The 8,638-nt window shown below is 38.7% G+C and overlaps 1 pseudogene; it reads right to left on the bottom strand.

Annotated features, from left to right (window-relative positions):
- Positions 1 to 358: 358 nt before the first annotated feature.
- Positions 359 to 6,006, bottom strand: LOC114038888 (annotated as a pseudogene).
- Positions 6,007 to 8,638: the final 2,632 nt, after the last annotated feature.

Raw genomic sequence — 8,638 nt, 5'->3', positions numbered from 1 at the left:
GATGCATAGATATTAATTTCAGTGATTAACAAAAAACTCTTAATAATCAATTTCTCAAAGGTCATTAGCTTTGGCAATTAAGATGTGATCATTGATCATTGGGAGTGAATGGTTTCAGTCTAGTGATAAAGTTAGAGACCAGATTTCAAGGGTTAGAGAAGGGAGGGGACAGGAAGTAAAGGTAATGAGTGTAAAAAGCTTTTCCCACGAGTTTGGCTTTGAAAAAGAGTAAAGACATAGATAATAATTAAAGGGAATGGTATGTCCAAGAAAGGATTTTTAAGGATAGAGGTGAACTGGGCAGATATGTAGGCATCAGTGGATATTTATTTATTAATTTATTTTTAAGCAGGCATAGTTCAATTTATTTGTTTATAAAAAAACATCTATGTGGTTGGGTTGCCACAGCAGCTGCCTGGATCCTCTGGAGAGACACTCGAGTGTGAGTCTTCACAAGATGGTCGGTGAATTCCTGATAGGGAGACTTAGTGAACACAGTCTCCTTCCACAGGTCTGGGGTTAGATAGCTGTATGTTTTGGAGATGGCATAAAAGGTAGCTTTAGCAAAGTTACCCAGAGTGGCAGTACAGCCTCTTGCAGATGTGTAGCAGTCATCATTTCCAGCCATCATCAGGAGCTTCTTAGCACAGGAGCTGAGACGATGCCAGTACCTCTAGGGGCAGGGGCAGGCGCACCAGAACCGATCCACATCGCCCAGTGACCTTGCAGGGCACTGTGTGAAGCTTGCCAATCTTGTTCCCCACGTCTCACAGGAACGATGGACAGCTTGGCCAGAACGATAGCACCATGAATAGCTTTGGCCACCTCCTTGGAGCACTTGACACCCAGGCCAACATGGCCATTGTAGTCACCGATGGCCACAAAAGCCTTTAACCTGGTACGTTGTCCAGCTCTAGTTTGTTTCTGAACAGGCACGATCTTCAGAACCTCATCTTTCAATGAAGATCCCAGGAAGAAATCTATGATCTCAGACTCCTTGATAGGAAGGGAGAAAAGATAGATCTCTTCTGAAGATTTGATCTTCATGTCCTTGACTAGCCAGCCCAGCTTAGTGACAGGAACCCACTCCTTGTCTTCGGCCTTTTCTCCCCGGGGCCCCGCGGCCATGGCCACGGCCTCGACCATGGCCCCAGCCTCAACCTCGGCCCGTACTGCCAAAGCCACCACAGAAGCCACCTTGGCCTCCGACACCGGGGCCCCCGGGGCCTCCTTGCTCCTGCACCACCAGCGTCGTCCGCCATTTGGTGTTCACTAGAAGTAGAAGCTTAGTGGATATTTATTAAAAATTGAGAGGGGAGAGACAAGATGGAAATGCAGATGATTGTGGGGGGCAAGCTGCCAAAGGAGATGGGATGGTATGGGATGAAAGACACAAGTAGAGGGTAGGCATTAGTGAGAAAGACCATATCCAAGACTGGGATAAAAAAAAAAAGTGGTGGTATTGAGGTGACATGAAGTGTGGAATTGGGTGGGGGGAAGGATCTTGAGATGGATAGCTTCAATTTGTTCAGTAAAGTATGAAGTGAGAGGCTCTCCTGAGAGGGAGGAGGGAGGAGAATGTGAATGGTTTATGAATAGAAAAGAAGGTTTGGTACAGCCATGGGGACTAAGAAAGAGAATCAGTAAAAGTCCCTTAGCAGTGGAAATTTAGCTGAAATTCAATAACATAAATTTGTAGTGAACCCTCTTGTGTGATTTCCTTCAGCATCACTCAACAGTATGTAAGCAATAGCAGAGGAGACAGGTGGTGGTTGTAATTCAGAGATGGGGTTTGGCAAGGCATGAGGAGCAAGGTATAGGAGAAGGCAAGACGTTATGAAACTAAGTTGGTCAAGATTAGGAAAGGATGAAAGTAAAACAACTTCTCCAATGCTTTGTGTCATGGATCCTTAAATGCTTTGTCTTCAGAAAGCAAATTTTTGAGGGTCCTCCAAGCCTAGTTAGGCTTCAAGAACACCCCAGATTGTATGCCTACCATTTGGGGAACAGACTAGCTAAATTCAGAAGGGCTTATTACCAAGTTGGCTGAGGGGTGATGTATTACTTGGCCATGGCAACTCTTAAATTCTACCTACTAATGTTTTGCATGACTAAATATATTTTTAACAGGAGTTTTGTTTTTCTTTCTTTCTCAAATTGGTGGGAGATGGAGGGAGAGAACGCAGATCTGAAAATAAAATAAAATTTAATTGCAAAAAAAGAACAAAAAAACCCTACTAAATCAGAATTCTTTTTACCTTTTTTGTGTCATGAATTTCTTTGGCTATCTAGTAAAGACTGAGAAGGGATAGAGAATAATGTTTTTAAATGTATAAAATATATAAGATTATGAAGGAAAACAATTATGTTGACATATGGTTATCAAGCTTTAAAAAAAAAAACCAGATTCACAGATCCCAGGTTAAGAATCTTTGTAAAGAATAGAGTTGTGTTGGATGAAGAGACAGCCTCACACCATGGATCCTTAAAAAAAAAAGTATACATACATATCTATCTATATATATATATGTATATATATACACACACATATGTATATATGTGTGTCTGTATATATACATATTTTTTTTTGGTGAGGCAATCAGGGTCTATGTATCTAAATGATATTTTTTCCTTAATTTTTTTATTCTGAGCTTACAAACACCAAATCATATGAGTACATAAAAATAGCATGAAGAAGAAGGCAAACAATATGTACAACATTAGTCCAGTTACTCTATCACAAGAGAAAATCAAGTTAGTCAGGCACAGCCTGCTCTTAAGGATGCCATGCTGGCTCTTCATGACCACTGAATAGGAAGTGTTTGGTGAACACCTCTGTGCTATGCTCTGGTCTGCGCTCAGTGCTATGGGATTCTTTAGCTATATGAGACATAGGTTGGATTCTTGAGAAGCTCAGTCTTGCAAGCTCCTGTAATCTTAGAGAGGCAAGATTAATACATAGGAAAGCAAGAGTGAACAACACAAGACGTTATGAAATTACATACTGAATTTTATAATTGAAAGTGATATATAGCAGATCAAAGGAGAAGATAATAAATGACAGATGGAAGGAACAATGAAGGAAAACTTCACAAAGATGAAATTTGAGCTGAGCCTTTAAAAATAACTATCACAATTTACAACATTTTCAAACTCAACAGATACTAGATTTGGTGACAGCAACGATCAGTAAAATTTATCAAGTTGATGGGGCAGCTAGGTGGTGCAGTGGAGAGCGCTGGCCTTGAAGTCAGGAGAACCTGAGTTCAAATCCGGCCTCAGACCAGATGCTTGACACTTACTAGCTGTGTGACCCTGGGCAAGTCACTTAACCCCAATTGCCTTGCCAAAAAAAAAGTTGAAAACAGAAGTGACAATACACTCATCTAATTAACTCTTCTGGTTGGTAGATGTTAAAAGTAATTATTACAGAAATATAAGTAAATAATCAAGGAATTAATTTCTGTTGGTCAAACATGAAGTAGAACTGTTTTAGACAGATCTGTAAATCTTAATTATACTCACTAACCACCTCATATTTTCAACAATTTGCACATTAGAAAGGTAAAAAATGGTGTCATTTCCCTACAATTCTAAGGGTAGTGAACAGGAATAAGAGAAGCATAGAATAAGGAAATAGATGTGAACTAGGAGAATCTATTTCCTAATGCTGAAATGACAGTTTCTGGCCCCATCTATGTCTTCCTTCCCCCCACCCCCCCAATAACCTTTTTTTTTCCTTCACCAATACACCAAGCAACTATCAGACAGGGGTATACCAGAGCCAGCTTGAACCTCTGGACAGCTGATTGTTAAATTTTCAGTGTGAGCATTTATACCTCAGAAATTTGTAGCAAATGCTATAAATCAGGACTTGATTTACTGTTTTACTGATTATCTAAGAAAGTAATGGAGAAAATGTTAATAACATAGGCTAAACTTGAAAGTGTATCCTGTGCATATTTTTTTTTCCTGGAAAGCTGATTTTTGAACAAATATTTGCCAGCACACCCCTGCTAACAGGTAAGGAGGAAAAAAAGTCTGAAGATAGAATGAGAGTCACAGGAAACACATATATTATAATGTCAACCCCCTGGAGGTAGGGTTTATCCAATGCTGCATAATGGCTTGTAAGATCCATAAGGACGAGGACTATGTCTTACCTAAACTTTGCATTCCTCCAGCATCCACTATTTCTTATGCCACTGGATTTTGCACATGATAAGCCCTTAGTAAATATTAGAAAGAGCACTGAACTTAGTATTAGAAGACATGGGTTTCCATCTAAAATGCACTATTAACTGCTGCTGATCCTGAGTCCCAGATTTGTTTTTGTTTTTGTTTTTCTTCACCTTAGCTGAATCATAATAAATTCTACTCTAACTCTTTATTTTAACTCTTGTCTGTCTCTCAAGATTTTTAAATGTGTTTCCTGTAAACAGCATGCTGTCAGAGTCTGATTTTTAATCCATTCTGTTGTCCATTTCCATTTTATGGGTGAATTCATCCCATTCACTTTCAAAGTTATAATTACTAGTTGTATATTTCCCTCCATCTTATTTTTCCTCTCTATTATCTTTCTCACCCTCTTTTTACCCTATCCCTCTTTGAAGGTATGATTTACTTCTAACCACTACCTCCCTAACCCACACTCTTTTAAAGACCTACCTTATCCTCTTCCCCACCCTCCTACTTCTTGATCTACATACCCTTCTGAAAGTCCCTCCCTTATCCTGTCCCCTCATCCTCCTATTCTTTATAAATTTAGAAGAATTTCATACCCTTCTAGATGTACATGTTATTCCCTCTTTAATCTAGTCCTGATGAGAATAACACTGTAACAGTCCTTCCATTCACACCTCGCTTGTATAACATAATTGCTCCATTTTACCTCTCCTTACCCAATTTTATTTTTTTAAAAGAATCACATCCTACTCAACTCAACCCCAAGCCTTCTTTCAAAATACCCATAAAATAATTCTTTTTTTCTGCCATCTTATTTATTTTTTATTAATATTTTATCTTTCCCCAGTTAGATGTAAAAACCATTCTTAACACTAATTTTTTTAAAACTTTGAGTTCTAAATTCTCTCCTTTTCTCCCTCCCCCCCAATGAGGAGGCAAGCAATTAGATTACACATGTGTAGTCATGCAAAACATTTCCATATTAGCTACATTGTGAAAGAAAACATAGAGCAAAAAAAAAACCTCAAGAAAAATAAAGTAAAAAAAAAAGTATGCTTCAATCTATATTCAGACACTATCAGTTCTTTCTCTGGGGATGGATAGCATTTTTCATCACAAGTCCTTCAGAGTTGCCTTGAATCATTGTATTGTTGAGAACAGTTAAGTCATTCACAGCTGGTCATCTTATAATATTGCTATTACTTTGTACATAGTACATTTCACTTTGCATTATCTCATGTAAGTCTTTCTAGGTTTTTCTGAGAGCATCCTGCTTGTCATTTCTTATAGCACAATAATATTCCAGAATGATAACATTTTTAAGAGTACAGATAACATTTTCCCATATAAGAAGCAAACAGTTTGACCTTATTGAGTCCCTTATAATTAGTCTTTAATGTTTACCTTATGCTTCTTCTGGATCTCGTATGTCAAATTTTCCATTGAGTTCTGGTCTTTTTGACACAAATACCTGAAAGTCTTTCAATTCATTAAATGTCCTTTTTTTTTTTCATTCAGCTTTACACTTAGCTTTGCTGGGTAAGTTATTCTTGGTCACAAAACTAGCTCCTTTGCTCTTCAAAGTATAGCTTACCCCTCTGCCCTGGAACCGAAAACAATTCTGCTCTCCTGCAAGTGCCTATAGGCAGCAGGGTCCCTCCCCCTCTGCTACCTCACTCAGCAGGCATGCCCTTGCTTTTCCTTGCCCACGGCTGCCGCCTGTGACCGCATCTGGTCAGCACGACCAGGCCTGGTCTCCCACGTCAGCAGACGGTCCTTCGATCTTCCCCTATTCAGCTGTCCAACCCCAACGCTGTTCATGGGGTGAAAGTTCCTGTAGGGAAGGCTGCTACTCAGTGGAGTGTGCCTTGTTCGCACTTCAATCTATGGGGTCTATCCTAAGGTCCTCTCAAGTTGTCTTAGGAGGACTGCTGTATCCCAATGTTTAATTCTTTTTGACACTCAAAGTTCACTTTGAAGAGAAATTTTATCTTGTTTGTAGGAAAAATTTGGAGAACCTGGTATAGTAACATCAAACTGAATGTACATAACAAATTTAATGAGAGTTCAGTTCACAAAAGCTATGAATCACCAAAACTGTCTGCTAGCCTTAGTATCATGGGTTACTGATATTAGATAAATCGTAGAAAGGGTACAATACTCTCATGGGAGGTCTGGGAATGACAATGCTCCTGATTTTGTCTCCTTGTGAACCCTCCCCACCTAAAAAAAAAAAAGGAGTAAAGTGTGTGAAAAGAAATGTGAATTATCCTCCAAAGGACACACCCTGGGACCCCCAGTTCTAAGTTGTAAATACTCCCTCTATAACAACAGACGAGGAAACCAAATAAGAATTTGAAATGAAGGAATTTTTACGCAGCCAATGTAACTTGCTTACTGGAGCCATCATCAACAATACCTGTGTCTACAGATAGGCTTGGCGATGGAGGTTATTATCAAGGCCCGTGGACAAGGGGCATATGGAAGAGTAAATACCTCTAGGACTAGATATTTAAGGCACCTAAGCAATCACTTTCCTCTCAGGAGACCATGTTTGAGCCTCTAAACCTGAACCGTGGTGCTTCTCCTCCCTTTCCTGAGTTTCCTGAACATTCCTTCAATGTGTACATAGATATAGATACAGATATATACATATGTATATACATATATACACACATATACATGTATGTATATACACATATGTATACACATAAATATCTACATATATACATGTATAGGTATATATACATATATAATCATATCTATTTCCTTAAATATTTCCCAATTACATGTAAAAATTTAACAATAATTTTTTTTTAATTTTGAATTCTAAATTCTCTCCCTCCCTCCCCTCCACTCCCCTTAAGAAGGCAAGCAATGTGATATCAATTATACATGTGATGACTTCAATGTTTTTGACTGTGTTCCTTTCTTGTAGTGTCTGCCTGAACCCATAAGGTGATCTCCATGTTTTAGACCCCAGCCTGGTAACCTGATCCCAACTTCTGATTTTCAAGCAAAGGGAACAACTCTATTTTGTGAACTTGACCCAGCAATTCATCTTAATCCTGTTGGAGCAATTCACTGACACCTATATTTTTAGCAAGAATTTAGCAGTAAATATACCTGTAGGCCCTTGGTCAAAATGTTATTTTAGGTCACAAGGACGGCCAAAGGAAAACGAGTGCCATGATTCTAGGTATCCACCGCTCCTTAAAGTCAGGGACTGTTTTTGCTTTTTCTCAGTCTCTTCAGTGTTTCCCATAGTACCTGGCATACTATAAGTACATAATAAATGCTTACTGATTAACATTTTCTTCATCATTACAAGACAGAGCAATTAACTGGTCATCTGCTTTTGAAAGGAAATTGTTTTCCTACATTTTATATATTAAAGAACTTGCAAAAGGCTTATTTTCTTCTAAGAAGGTTAGAGAGAAGCTGAAATCTGGAGAGTGCAGTAATGTTCGAGAGCTGAAAGCATTAGCTTTGTTGTTGCTGTTGTTGTTGTTGGGGGTTGGGGGAAAGACAGCATATTACTTCACTGATAGGACGCGGTTCCAGGCTTTATGGAAGTAGTTTTCCTAGGCAGTCACTAGACAGCAACCCAGGCAGTGACTTTAATAAAAGAAGTTATTACTTTAATAAAAGTATATCAGTCCACCGGGGCCTGTTCTGCCTCTTTAAAAAAAACCAAAACCATTCCATTTGTGGTTTATTCTAAAACACTTAAAAATGTCCAGTGTATCTGAGATCCCAGTTCTGCATATAAATGTTTCTTTCCCAAGAATGAAGATGACCACTGTGACATAGTATAAAGAACCACAGAGTCTAGAAATGTGAGTTCTAGCTCAGTTTCTGCTACTAATTTAGCTGTATGAACCTGAAGCAACTTATAGTTCACCTTGATAAGCCTCAGTTTTCTTCTCTGTAAAATGAAAGGATTGAACTAGGCACCATCAGAGGTACCATCCCGTTCTTACCACGCTATTAAATGAGAACAGGTCTATCACTACCCCCCAAGACACCAAAATATTTACAGCAGAACTTTTTGTGATAACAAAGAATTGGAAAGAAAGTAGATGACTATCAATTAGGGAATGGCTAAACAAATTGCAGTACACAAATGAAATGAAATATTACTGTGCTATAAGACATGTCCGATGTGAAGAACAGTTAATAAACATTTAACACTTATTATGTACCAGGCACTGTGCTAAGGGCTGGGGATACAAAGAAAGACAAAAGACAATCCCTGCCTTTGAGGAGCTCACGGTCTAATGCGTGAGACAACATGCAAACAACTATGAACAACAACAACAAAAAAAAAACTAGATACAGGATAAATAGGAAATAGGCAACAGAAGGAAGACACTAGAACTGAGATTGAAAAAGGCTTCCTGAAGAATTGGAAATTGAGGAGATGCCCATCAGTTTGGGAATGGCTGAACAA

This window comes from Vombatus ursinus, unplaced genomic scaffold (assembly GCF_900497805.2).
Source record: "Vombatus ursinus unplaced genomic scaffold, bare-nosed wombat genome assembly UNPS02011431.1, whole genome shotgun sequence".
Taxonomy (NCBI): Eukaryota; Metazoa; Chordata; class Mammalia; order Diprotodontia; family Vombatidae; genus Vombatus; species Vombatus ursinus.
Note: the sequence above shows the minus strand (reverse complement) of the source record. Positions and strands in the feature narration are given on the sequence as shown.